The sequence below is a fragment of the Pelodiscus sinensis genome, chromosome 4 (assembly GCF_049634645.1).
Source record: "Pelodiscus sinensis isolate JC-2024 chromosome 4, ASM4963464v1, whole genome shotgun sequence".
Taxonomy (NCBI): Eukaryota; Metazoa; Chordata; order Testudines; family Trionychidae; genus Pelodiscus; species Pelodiscus sinensis.
The window spans coordinates 36,200,345-36,214,423 of NC_134714.1; the positions used below are offsets into that span (position 1 = coordinate 36,200,345).

A 14,079-nucleotide genomic window follows, 5' to 3' on the forward strand; every position below is an offset into this window, starting at 1 on the left:
GGACCTCGTCCACGATCTCCACACTAGGCACAGGAAAGTGGCCGTCTAGGGCAGGAGAGCTGCCAGCCTGGCCACCCAGGAGCAGGTGTGCAAGAGAATCAAGGGGGTCCAGTGAGACCCCCGACACTGAGCCCTAAGCTTACAATGGCCGTCCTGGGTCAGACCAAAGGTCCATCTAGCCCAGTATCCTGTCTGCAGACAGCATCCAACCCTAGGACCCTGGAGGGGATGGACCGAAGACAGTGACCAAGCCATTTATCTCGTGCCATCCCTCTCCAGCCTTCCACAAACCTTGGACAGGGACACCACTCCTACCCCCTCGCTAATACCACTCCATGGACCCAGCCTCCCTGACTTGATCTCACTTCCCTTTAAACTCTGTTCTAGTTCTAGCCTTCACAGCCTCCTGCAGCAAGGAGTTCCACAGGTTGACTCTTTGCTTTGTGAAGAACAACTTTCTGTTACTAGTTTGAAGCCTGCTACCCATTCCTTTCCTTTGGTGTCCTCTAGACCTTCTTTATGGGAACTAATGAAGAACTTTTCTGTATGCACCCTCTCCACCCCACTCGTGCTTTTAGAGACTTCTATCCTGTCCCCCCTCCATCTCCTCTTTTCTAAGCTGAAGAGTCCCAGTCTCTTTAGCCTCTCTTCATATGGGACCTGTTCCCAACCCCTGATCTTTTTAGTTGCCCTCCCCTCTCCCAGCCTCTCTCTTCCCCTCTCCCACCTCCTTTTCTCAGTCTCCCCCAGTTTTGTTCAATAAAGACAGATTCCATTTTGGAAGACACATTATCTTTATTTTGTACATCAAGAAGAGGGGCTAGGGAAGGGTAAGTGGAAGGAGGTGAGGGAGGAATGGGGCACGAGCCCCCGATGGGGAGGACTGGGCTGGCTCTGCGGGCTTCTGGGGGTCTCCTGCAGCCCCCAATTGCCCCCTCTCGCCAGATGGCAGCCTGTGGCAAGTGCAGTCGGTCTGATGGCCGAGTGCTGTGATGTGCCCAGTGTGGGTAGTCCGGGCAATCCAAGCCAGGACTGCTTTGCAAGCGGGGCACCCCTGAGAACTGTCTGTCCGTGGTGGGGGTCGGGACCCTTTAAGCACAGCCCTCGGCTAGCCTGAGACAGCATCTCCACGCTCTAAGTCCTCCTCAGATGCCCTGCCGGCACTGCTTCCGGCCATCCTGAAGCCCGGTTCAGGGTCCACTTAATGTGGACATGCTAGTTCGAATTAGCAAAATGCTAATTCGAACTAGTTTTTTATTCTGGATCCGTTAGTTCGAATTAGCTTAGTTCGAATTAACTAATTCGAACTAAGTTAGTTCGAATTAACATTGTAGTGTAGACATACCCTACATTCCTATTCAAGAGTCCCCTGTTTATGTATCCATGGATCATCTTCATCACTCATATTTAGCTGATTATCCATCATAACCTACAAATCTTTTTTCAGTCACTGCTTCCCAAGATAGCATGTAAGTGTGACCTATATATATAATGTTCCAAGATGTATTCATTTATATTTATTTACATTAAATAGCATATTGTTTGTTGGACCCAGTTTATCAAGCAACCCAAATCACTTTGAATCAGTGATCTGCCCACTTAATTATTTACCACACTCCCTCCTTTTTTTGTGTGTCAACAGGAAACTTTATGAATTGTAATTTTGTATTTTCTTCCAGGTGACTAAATAACAAAGTTTAAATAATGTAGGGTCAAGAAGCAATCCTTGTGGGACACCAGTACAGAAACACCCTTTTTTTGATTATTCAATTTGATTTACAATTACATTTTGAGATCTGTCCATCAGCTAGCTTTTAATGTGCATTGCATCAGAAATATCAGATTAATTTGACAGAATCTCTTTTCTGTAAAACCATATAGATAGGCATTAATTGTATTGCCCTCTTTCACAAATCAAAGTTAAAGAATGTCATATTTGGAACCCAAAATAGTGAGAGACCCAACATCGCTGAGCACTTTTGAAAATGTTGGCCCTAATCCCTGCAAGGTTGAGCTTCACACTGCTGGTATGCGTGACTTTACAGAAAGGGCTCAACACCTCTGAATCTAATTGTATTTAATCGATAAAACTGGTGGGGAAATCCCATTCAAACAGACATTTTGATTGCTTTGCTGAGTCACTGTTTCTAAGCATGGGCAGAACTATGGAATGTGGGGTGAAATCACTGAAGTGATGACAAAACTCCCATTGGCTTCAATGCAGTCAGAATTTCTCTCTGTTCATTATGGTATTCTGCTCTCTGCTGAACAGATAGATTCAAAAGCATATTTGTTCTCATTCCTCTGAAGTCTAGAACATGTTTGAACTTTTTGTAAACACTCCTAGAATTGAGATACCAATAGCTTTTAATAACAAATGACACTGATTTCATATACAATTCTTATAATACTAAATATAAATGGTATATTTGTTAAGTTAGCTATTCAAAATTATTTTAAATTCCAGTTGATTATTAAAGATATTTTCATTTCATTATTACTGAATACTCATAACTCTTTTTCTGTTAATCGTCTGCAATAAGGTCAATCTTTTTAAGTTACTATCTTTTCAATAACTGTGTTAGTGTACTGTAGGAGAAAGAAGATAGATCTTGAAAAATGGCAAAATAAAAATGATTAGATGATTTGGGATGGGTAAAATGGGAAAAGTATTTTACAGAGTGAAGCAGATTAGGGCTATTTAGCATGGAAAATTTAAGGGGAAAATGTACAGTGTATGAGATGCTTATTTAATAGTACAGGGAAGTCAATTTGAGCTTTCTTATTTACCTTTTCCCATAATAGAGAAAATGGAACATTTGAAGAAATTAATAGAAATATTATCTTAAAAGGAAATTATACAGAGAATAGTCCACCTGTGGATTTTTCTGACATGGGAAATATTGAGGGAAAGATTTAGATAAGGATTAGACTTTTATATGAATAATGGTGACATCTGGATTTACTATAGCTAGGATAAAAACTACAAAGGCTATTTCAGTCCTAATTATTCTGGGCATAAACCAAACACCAGCTGGAATGAGTGTGTGTGCGGGGAGAGGGAAAATCCACCAATGGTGTGATAATACCCAAGTAGGTGTATTGTGCAGCTGTTTCATGTTTCTCTGATGCAGCCAACTTCCTCATTGTTGGAGCATAATACTTAAATAGACACACCACCAGTCTCTTCTGGTAATGACAGTTTCTATGGGCCCCTCTTCTTGCTTTCCTCCACACAAACCCCAATGACTACAATTGGAGTTCTGAGTACATAATAAATCTCACAGATTGGACCCTTTCTTTTTTAAATTAGAAGCTTATTTTGCAATCAATAAGACCTGATCCTGTGAGGTGCTTCTCTGAGATGTGGCTATTGAAATTCTAAATCCTTCAGCTCTGTATCACAACTGACACACCAATGGTGCTTTTGTAATAATCTGTTATTGCAGAGCAGTAAGTGCATGGGTTTGTTCCAGATGTCCTTTACATCATTCAGTCACCTTTCTGTACAATGTGCTAATAACTTTTAACTAAAGATCATATTGTCATGATAGGAACTTTTATAAAAATGAACAACCTAAAGACTCTGACAAGAAGGCCATATTTTATGTTTTGTGTGGGCATATCTAGATGCTACATCATAAACAAAAGGTTGAATTATCAAAACAAATGTTATTGAATAAAGCACTCTCAGCTTAGAAGAAACCAGTCATGCTGTCCATCCACTTTTTTCCCTTTTGTTTAGTGCAATTCAAAATTTGAAATAATCCAATGTTTACATGAAAGCCACTTCAGTAGTGGTTTCAATTAACTTGAGCACTCTGTTGTAAGGACAAATGCTTTCATGCCACAGAATTGCAGTCTGAATATAAATTTCAAATATTTCAGGTCTGTGGCTCTGGGGGTTGGGTTTGACTCATTATAATGATATGAGATGATTCAGAAATTCAGAATAGGATCTGGGTTTGAAATTGTAGCCAAGCCAAAGTAAGTGTACATTTGGTGAGGAATGTGTTCTTTTTCTCTTGGTTTTAGGAAACTTTTTAGTTGTTTGAGAGAGACATGATCTGTGTAGAGAACACTTGTATTCTCTAATGCTTTTCCTGTACGTTCCTAAATCATTAAAGCTCTGAGCTCCCACAAAGAATGAGGAGACAGTGGTATGTAGTAATATCATATGGTTACAAAAGGGCCTAAAGTCATTGAACTTAAATCACTAAATTTTTAAAGTTGTTGGAGATTAAAAAAAAAAAAAATTCTGTTGTTGCTATAGTAATTATAGAAGTTTCTTCCTACCTCAGGTTTATTTTGAACTACAGGTTCAAATAAACTTGAAAAATGTGGAGAGGAAACTATTTTTTGACTGGATTTGATCAAAAGTATATGAACAACGCAAAATCATGAATCGGTCCTTGGCACATGAAACTTAGTCCAGATTCTAGAAACTTGTGGGGCATATTGAAAAATTAGAGCGAATTTTCAGATTTGTAGGAGAACTTTGTCCCACAGTTCTACCCCAAAGTTCTGCCCCTTGCTTCATCAGTTCACTGGACTTTAGGAAAGTTAGCTAGGGTATACTTACACCGAATTTAGACACTCATGGTTGGCCCATGCAAACTGATTTAGGCTCGTAGAACTTGGGCTAAGAGGTTGTTTAATTGTGGTGTAGATGTTTGGGTTTGGGCTTGGGCTGAAACCTGAGATTTGGAGTCCTTAGTAGGAGTCTTAGAGTAGGATCTTAAAGTAGGGTCTATCCAGAGAACATATGTCTACACTGCAATTCAACAGATCCTTAGTCCAAGTCCCATGAGCCTAAGTCAGCTGGCATGTGCCAGCTGTGGGTTTTTAATTGCAGTGTAGACATACCTTTAACTTCTTTACCTCGGTTTCCTCATATGTAATAAGGGAATAATAAATGTTCCCTCTGTACTTCCTTGCGGTGTTGTGAATTTTAATGACCATGAATGATCATCAAGTGCTTTGAATTTCTTGGAATGAAAGTGTGTTATATGATACATGTAAAGTATTATAACTGCAGTGACTTTCTAGTAAGAATTAAAGGAGTCTGAATACTTCAGACAGAGCTTTAAAATATTCTTTCACTTACAAAAAATGGCTTTGCACATACTCCATTTGTTTTCATTCCAATGTGCATTGAATGGGTTTTGCTGGCTTGAATGTTTTCAGAAACCAAATTTCACATTTGCACATATGGAGTATTTGAGCCTAGAGAGCTTCCTTAATCATTGTCATATAATTGGCAGTATCATATGACTTATCTGACGAAACATAACCAACGTGTCACATGGAAAATGTCACATAGGGATGAGTTTGCCACATACTATGTATGAGTATCATACACTGAGTAGTCCTCTTGGGTTCTATGGAACTATAGAGTGCAAACTACTACACTATAAATGAGTTGTATCAGTCAGGCTCACTTTGCATACATGTGAAGAACTCTTCATGATTAATCTAACCAGATTATTAACAATTACTAATTGAAAATTTTCAAATTACACGTACATTTACAAAAATGCCCGTCTGATCAGAGATGTTCTATGAGAAGGGGGAGGGGGAGGAAGGCAATGATGGATGAAAAATTATTAATTGTGAATTATTCATTCACTTGTAGAAATTATACAGACTGATATAGGACAGTTCAACAGACCGCTCCTTCATAAAAATAGGAAAATCTGCACTATGATAGCCTTTGTAAAGAACCCATTCTGCGGCTTTTCTTGAAAACTTGCTAACACATAAAACAAAGAGCCAAATACTGCTAGTCATAGCAGTGTGAAATTTCCCTTTGTGCATCTACAGCAAGGCAATAATTTTCGCAGAGGGGCCACTTATTGAATTTTGGTATGTGTTCACAAGCCGACTCCACCTCCAGAAGAGGCAGGGTCTGGGGTGGAAAGAGCAGGACGTAGGATGGAAGTGACTGGGCTGGGGATTAGCTCCCCCACCGAGTTGACTGGGGCTGGAGGCTTTGAATTAAAAACACATCAAAAGGCATGAAGCGTTCAGTCCCACAACTATCTTGTTGTCTGACTGTTGTTCGGAATTGCTATGGCTATTTAAAGAGTTCATTCAGCTCCAGCCCCTGTTAGGATAGTGCCACGATTGGAAGCCATGACCATTTAAATTGGATCCTGCCTAGAAATTTGGTGGCATGGGAAGCAGGATATAAATAGAAAGTGGCCAGATGCAGTCCACAGGCTGCATCTTGCCCAACTTTCATCAACAGGAGGAATATGAGCCAAAAGGAGGAGTGATCTTTGGAAAGAAATAAAAATGCAGTCAAGTAAGTTATTGTACATGAAATAAGCATGGGATTGAATCTTTGCACCTGACTTTCATGCCTTAGGTACAATCGTTCTGTAGAACGAGGCAGACATGCTTTCTATGCATTTCTCATGCATTAGATAAACTCTTGAGATACTTGAAATCCCATTTTTTTCTGTTGCGATTAATATTAATATAAACCTAATCAAGGACAGACTGAATTCACAAATAGAACCTTTCCCTTTCAGCATCTTTCCTATAGTTTCTCTGTTAGCAGTTTCACTGGCTAGTAGAGGTAAATGTAAATAAATTGAGCATATTCTTCAAAAGGAAGAAATAACCCATCTATTTTTACTTAAATATTCTTTTAAGGTTTCCCAGCTGATACCACTTAGTTAAGCAAAGTCTGTGAAATAGATTATAGTAAATAGAAATGTTATAGTCTCCTTATTTGGATAGGATTTATTAGTGGTCCATGTTTCCATTGAACTTTTCATGCTGGTGTTGGTAGTAGCTTGTCTAAAGCATCACCTCAATGGATTTTGCAGATGTGCCAGCATATCCACAGACCCAAGGCATGAAGAAATCTCTGCTTCACATGCGCACTGAGGTGAGCCTCCAGCACACCAGTTAGTTGTCCCTTTAGTCTATTCCAATGAAGGGTAAAAAGAGGAGTTGGTGTTCTAAACATAAAGCAAACAGTTCAATTCCAAGCTGCCCACCACTTTTCCCCCGGGGTATCACTGCCCTTTCCTTGAAGGTTAGGTCCCAAAAAATCTCTTACTCAAATCACCTGTTCCTGGGGGTCTAACTGCTCCCCAATGTGTTCTCCAGTTAGCAGGTCCATCTCTCCACGATGCTATTGAAAAACTCTCTCCAGGCAAAGCTCCATCCTCCTTCCTTGCAAGTCAGCCCTGAACTCAACCAGTCTCTTTTCTTTTGTTTCCCCTCCCAACTTACATGGGCTTCAGGTAAAATAAGGCCATGCTAGAAAGCCCAAGACTATGTCCGCATTGTTCATTCTTGCGCAAGAAGATATGCAAATGAGGCATAGTGATGAATATCGCCATGCCTCATTTGCATACCTAATAAGCCGCCATTTTGCAAAAGGGGCTTTTGCCCAAGAAGGAGCAGTCTATACTTCTCCTTCTTGTGTAAATACCCCCTCTTGTGCAAGAGCCTTTCTGCTGCTTATTTTCATGCACAATGGCTCTTGCACAAGAGGGAGGGTTTGTGCAATCTTGAGCAAAATTCCCTGGCACAAAAATGGCAGCTCATTAGATATGCAAATGAGTCATGGTGATATTCATCACCATGCTTCATTTGCATATCTTCTTGCACAAGAATGCGCAAAGTAAATGTTGCCCAATAGTTTTTTCCTATGTATTTCACTGCTTGTCTGTGGCCTCTTTACCCTATCACAAGATTTTACTTATACAGGAGGGCTGTGTCTAGACTGGCAAGTTTTTCCAGAAAATCATCTGCTTTTCCAGAAAAATTTGCCAGCTGTCTATACTGGCCGCTTGAATTTCCAGAAAAGCACTGACGATCTCATGTAAAATCATCAGTGCTTTTCCGGAAAAACTATGCTGCTCCTGTTCGGGCAAAAGTCTTTTTCCGAAAGACTTTTGTGCAAAAGGGCCAGTGTAGACAACATAGTACTGTTTTCCGCAAAAAAGCCCCGATCACGAAAAAGGCGATCGGGGCTTTTTTGCGGAAAACTGTGTCTAGATTGGCCACAGACGATTTTCCACAAAAAGTACTTTTGCAGAAAAGCATCCTGCCAATCTAGACGCGCTTTTCCGAAAATGCTTTTAATGGAAAACTTTTCCGTTAAAAGCATTTTCGGAAATTCATGCCAGTGTAGACGTAGCCGAGGTATAAAACACTTTGGGCCAAATTCACAGAAAAGAACTGAAGGCTGAGTCTAGACTGGCATGATTTTGCACAAATACTTTTAATGGAAAAGTTTTTCTGTTAAAAGTATTTGCGCAAGAGAGCATCTATACTGGCATGTGCCTTTGTGCAAAAGATTTGCTTTTGCGCAAAAGCATCCGTGCCAGTGTAGATGCTCTCTTGTGCAAGAAAACTCCAATGGCCTTTTTAGCCATTGGGCTTTCTTGCGCAAGAAATTAATGTGGCTGTCTACACTGGCTCTCTTGCGCAAGAATACTTGCGCAAGAGGGCTTATCCCTGAGTGGGAACGTCAGAGCATTTGTGCAAGAACCACTGATTTTGTACATTACAAAGTCAGTGTTCTTGCGCAAATACTCGTGGCCAGTGTAGACAGGTGGCAAGATTTTGCGTAAAAGCAACTGCTTTTGCGCAAAATCATGCCAGTCTAGATGCAGCTGAAGTGTCTAAGTCAAAAAATATAGGTGCGAATGAGACCCTTGAAATACCTGTTCTACTGCTGCCTAGCCCTAGAGGAACCTAAATTCCTTGGCACCAAGATTTTCCCTGTAAAAGTCTCCTAGATGCATACATTTTGGCACTGGGCAAGTGGACAATGTCTGACTATAGGTGTCTAGGTGCCTATCTTGTGCTGAAGCCACACCAAGATCAGGTGAAGATGAGCTTTTCTCTGACTATCTCACCTGTGGGTCCAGACCCGTACATTTTCTTTAACATCAAACTGCTATTAGGATTGGTTGCTAATTATTATTATATGACAGCTTGTTTAAATGGTCCCCCAAAATGTACTGGGCTCTTTTCAGACAAGTCTTGCAAAATGGAAACCTATTGAAGGCTGTGACTCTGATTCTGGACACACACAAAAACAACAGTAGATATGTAGCTTTACATACCAGAAATAGTCTAACTGGGTGGCCACATATTTAGATGTCAAAATACTATACAATTCAGTTGCAAAAGGACTCGGAGGTTACTTTGAAAATCAGGAGCCTAGTTCCAAGAATTACTAGAATCCACTTTCCTTGCTATACAAGTGGGAAGTTGTTTGCACCTTGAATAATAGAACAGGAGGCATGGGTGGGTGTATATCACCTTTGGATGGTGCTGAAAATTCCTCCCTATACGTGTTCTCTCACACTCAATACTTTAGAATATTCCTCCTCACCCCCAACATATTGAGCCACAATAAAATTTCATTCTGAATGCTGATTACCATTGACCTTTCCTGATGCATGAAGGAAGGTACATGTCTCCTACTTTATTTTGCAAAATTATAATTAAAAGGGGTGTGGGGGAAGAGTTAAATGTGTGAAATTTTAATAGAGGTCCCCAGTGCAGCAATTGTGCAGTATGTCATTTTGGATGCATTTTGACTGAATTTGCTTTCACAAAATACCCACCAGACCTGCTTCTAGAGGCTGTTTTGCCATCTGCACTATTAAAACATCCCCATTAAATGTGCCTGGGGTCTAATCTTTCACACGTGATTACAAATTGTCCATAACACACAGGCTAAAATAGAATTACAGGAATTAATTTTCAAACTGTAAATGTGCAAATTCATTAAATAGGAAGGAAAAGGATATCTTCATTATAATTATTTTCATCTGGATTGGATGCTGATTAGGATGATAAACAGGCACCCGTAATAAAGCTCAGATGTTAATACTAACATTTGCCTTGCCGATGAGCGTGAAAGTTTTAATGTGTTTGTAATGTAAACTTTGCAGCAGCTCTTCCTTTTCTCTTGTCTGTCTGGAAGAATCCCTCTGCTAAACAGTCTGTGCCTCACTAGTACAGTTACATGTTGTACATTCTTAGACTAATGAGAATTAACCATGCCAAAAATGTAACCACACACCAGACATCTGCTCTGTTTGTTCAATGGGCAGAGAGTTGCTAAGGGAATAGAGAAGAAGAAAATAAAACAATCTTCTTCAGTTATGCCTTAGGAAAAGGACACAGACCAAGCAAAAAGCTGGTAGGAAGTATTGTCTAGTGCTTAGAAAACAGAACTGAGAATCAAAATTTGGGATTGCTGACAGTTCTTGTCTTTGGGCAAGTCACTCTGTCTCTTTCCCTATCTGTATAATGGGGATAATAATTAGCTATCTCAGTGAAGGCTTGAGTGTACTTTCAAGTCACAGCCCTGAGACTGGTGTAAAGTCTTAGGGCACAACTACACAGCAGGAAAAAAGTAAAATTAAACTATGCAACTTGAGCTACATCAATTGTGTAGCTGAAGTGGGAATAGCTTAATGCGATTTTTGGCTCTTGTCTACACAGCAGGAAGTCCAAGTTAGAGTATTCGTCCTGTGACTTCACTTACTCCTTGTAAAACGAGATTAAAGGAGTCAGAGTAAGAAGTCCTTCAGCTCAACATTATTTCAAAATAATGGCTTGCTGTGTAGATGCACTCTGAGTTATTTGAGAATAACGCTACTGTGTAAACATGCTCTCACTGTGCTGAACCAGTGGGAGCGATGGTATATTTGGAAACATCCAAGAGCCCCCAACATTCAGTTGGATTTGTACAGTATTTCAACATGTGCAGCACACTATATGCTATGTACATCAGGGCCTTTCCTTACCGCTTAGAGTTATCTTATGCCCCAAGCATACACATGTAAGGCAGAAGTGACTATGTTTAAGTAAAATCAAGTGATTAAATGCAAATGTAAGCTATTTAATGTAAATTCTCCTTGTGAGTATTTGTACAGTGTATAGGACTGGTGTTGTGTGAATTAATACACTCCATACAATGTTTAAAAATCTTAAATATGATGGAGTTCTGCAATATCTCAAAATGGAGTCTGAAACTCCATTTTGAAACCTTAAGAATTTTCTTTAGGCATCCATTTGAAATACACATTCTGTCACGTCCACAGGTAACTGTTAGATTTTGAAAACAGCAAGCAGTTACCTGGCGAGATTTGAATAGACTATGAATATTCATTAGCTATTGTGCCAGCCAATTAGCTTATAGCACGCATCTTCCAAGAGCCAATCAATTTGAACCAGGCAACAAGAGCATCTTTACCACCCAATCATTTTAAAACCTCAAACCCTCATGCATATTCATGAGTGTTGAGCATAAAAGGGCTTTGCTGCGTAGCAGTTGCTGCTGGCCCCTAGGCTTATCCTTGGGTCAGACAGTGTCGGGTCGTCGGGTATAAGTCTGAGAGAGAGAGAGAGTGTAAGGTTCTATATACTCTTGTCCTAGGTCAGATGAGTGAGGTCTTATACAGGGTTTCTCTCTGAAAAGGGACTGACATAAAGTCATGCTCCCTCAATTTAGTCTAATTTAGTCTTGTACAGGAATAGGCTGACGGAAGGTCAGACCTACCCTGATTAGGTTAGGTATTTAGTTAGGTAGTACTTAGTTAGTATAGCTCCCGTCATCGAGTTTGTATGTCAGGTCGCGTCGGTCCACGCATGTCGGCCGTCGTTGTGCCTGTTCGTCGGGCTCGTCGGGTTTAGATAGGGTTTTTATTTTAGATTTAGTTAGGATAGATAGGAAGGTGTCTAGCTTCCTTCGTCTGATCCGGCTGCACCGAAGTGCAGAGAAGAGGCAGCGAGGACCAGAGGGCTTCGTGGAAGGTGGACCTACTGTCTTCGTCCTCCATCCATGCTTCTAGGGATCTCCTGGGCTGTTCCTCTCCCACGGCTTTAATTAGCCAACGGATTGTAGGTCGCCTAGCGTCAGGATCAGCCGACGAGGGACGCCTAGCTGTCCTCCCTGAAGGCTTTCAACTAGCCCAAAGGTCGCAGGTCGCTAGCACCGCATCAACCGTCTATCGTCATAGATTCTGTGTAGGTATAGGGACCTGGAGGGACTTCCCCTCCTGGTCCATTAGTGTAAAAAAAAGGGGACTGCCCCCTCATGGTTCATTTGAGGTACTGCTTGTTAAATTTGTTTGTTTTTAATAATATAGTCTTGTGGTTTCCAGTTAAATCCAAGTCTCCAGTTTTCATTTGCACGCCATATAAATCTAAGATTGACACTCCTGGTGATCAGATACGGGTTTGAGAGTCACTACCTTATATACCATCCCTTGCGGATGAGCCGAGTTATTAGATAACTCTCGGGGAAGTTGTCCTTAAGACATCCTTCCTAATTCTGTCAAAGAGATACCGTAACACACAGAAAAAATAGTCTCTTGCCTGTAGTTATTAAATTAAGTATCACCCAATGTCATAGAATCATGGAAATGTAGGGCTTGAAGGGACTTCAAGAGTCATCAAGTCTAGATCTCTGCACTGAGACAGGACTAAATATATTTAGTGCAGTATTATTGTAGAGATGTCAGCATAGGTGCTGACTTCTCCTCTTCCTCTACCCCAGACCCTGCACTTACTCAGTCTATTCCCTCAAGTCGCTGCCTCTTCCCACCCCTACTTTGCCCTAATTTCATACCTTCCATGAAGCCCTGCCCCTGTTCTTCCCCTGCTCCACTCCCATTCCACCTCTTCTCTCAAGCCTCTGACCCACCTCTTTCCACCCTGAACCATCAACTCCCTTCAGTGTACCCCATGCTATCTCCTTCCTCTCCCTTCCAGAGTTTCCTGAATGCTGCAAATAAGCTATTCATAGCACTGCAGAAGTGCTGGGATGGCAAGAGAGGTGAGAGCATGTGGCACACATAGGCTACGTCTAGACTGGCCCCTTCTCCGGAAGAGGCATGCAAAGCAGGCAAGTCAGAATAGGTAAATCCGCGGGGGATTTAAGTATCCCCACGGGATTTAAATAAACATGGCCGCCGCTTTTTTTCCGGCTTGGGGAAAAGCCGGAAAAGAGCATCTAGACTGGTGCGATCCTCCGGAATAAAACCCTTTTCCGGAGGATCTCTTATTCCTACTTGCAAATAGGAATAAGAGATCCTTCGGAAAAGGGTTTTATTCCGGAGGATCGCGCCAGTCTAGATGCTCTTTTCTGGCTTTTCCCCAAGCTGGAAAAAAAGCGGTGGCCATGTTTATTTAAATCCCACGGGGGATATTTAAATCCCCCGCAGATTAACCTATTCTGACTTGCCTGCTTTGCATGCCTCTTCCGGAGAAGGGGCCAGTCTAGACGTTGCCATAGAGGGAGGAGGCAGGAAAAAGACATGGAGGTGAGCTTGTCTGCTCGTGGGTGCTTCATACCCATTAATTTTTCCCTGTGATTTCTCCAGTCTCATAGCACCCATGGAGTCAGTGCCTATGCATGCCATTCCCAGGACATTAGAGCCACAAGGTGGGTGAAGTGATATTGTTTATTGGACCAACTTCTGTTGGTGTGAGACACAATTTTCAAGACACAAATAGGTCTGGAAAACATACTCAGCATTGTCACTACTAAATGCCAGATATAAGAGATAGGTTTAGCATAAGTAATTAACATATTTTAAGTGACCATTGCAGGTGAAGTGGCTGGCTAACAGACCTCCATGAGAGGGACAAAGGAAGTTGGATGGTGGGTTGTTAGTTATAGACAAAGCCCTACCATTTTGGTCAATTTCATAGTGTCAGAGTTAAAAAAAATCATAAATTGTCATGATTTCAGTTATTTTAATTTGAAATTTCACAGTGCTGTCATTGTCAGGGCTCTGAGCCAAAAAGGAGTTGTGGGAGGTTGCAAGGTGATTGTAGGGGGTATTGCAGTACAAATATCCTCACTTCCGCACTGCCTTAAAAGCTGGGCAGCTGGAGAGTGGTGGCTGCTGACAGGGAGCCCAGCTGGTGGCATGATGTGGTATTGCCATCCTTCCTTCTGAGCTGCTGTCTGCAGAGCTGGGCCCACAGTCAGCAGCCACCACTCTCTAGCCACCCAACTCTCAAGGCAGCACCACAGAAGTAAGAACGGCTTGGTATGTCATTTCCATCCCTACCTTTGCACTG

The 14,079-nt window shown here is 41.4% G+C and overlaps 1 long non-coding RNA gene across 1 annotated transcript in view; it reads left to right on the forward strand.

The window, feature by feature from the left end:
- LOC142828966 (uncharacterized) overlaps positions 1-6,961 on the forward strand; it is a 28,355-nt gene extending 21,394 nt beyond the window's left edge. Inside the window, exon 3 of the long non-coding RNA XR_012903155.1 lies at positions 6,837-6,961. This is a non-coding gene — a long non-coding RNA (uncharacterized LOC142828966). The remainder of the gene's footprint in view (positions 1-6,836) is intronic.
- The last annotated feature ends 7,118 nt before the right edge of the window (positions 6,962-14,079 follow it).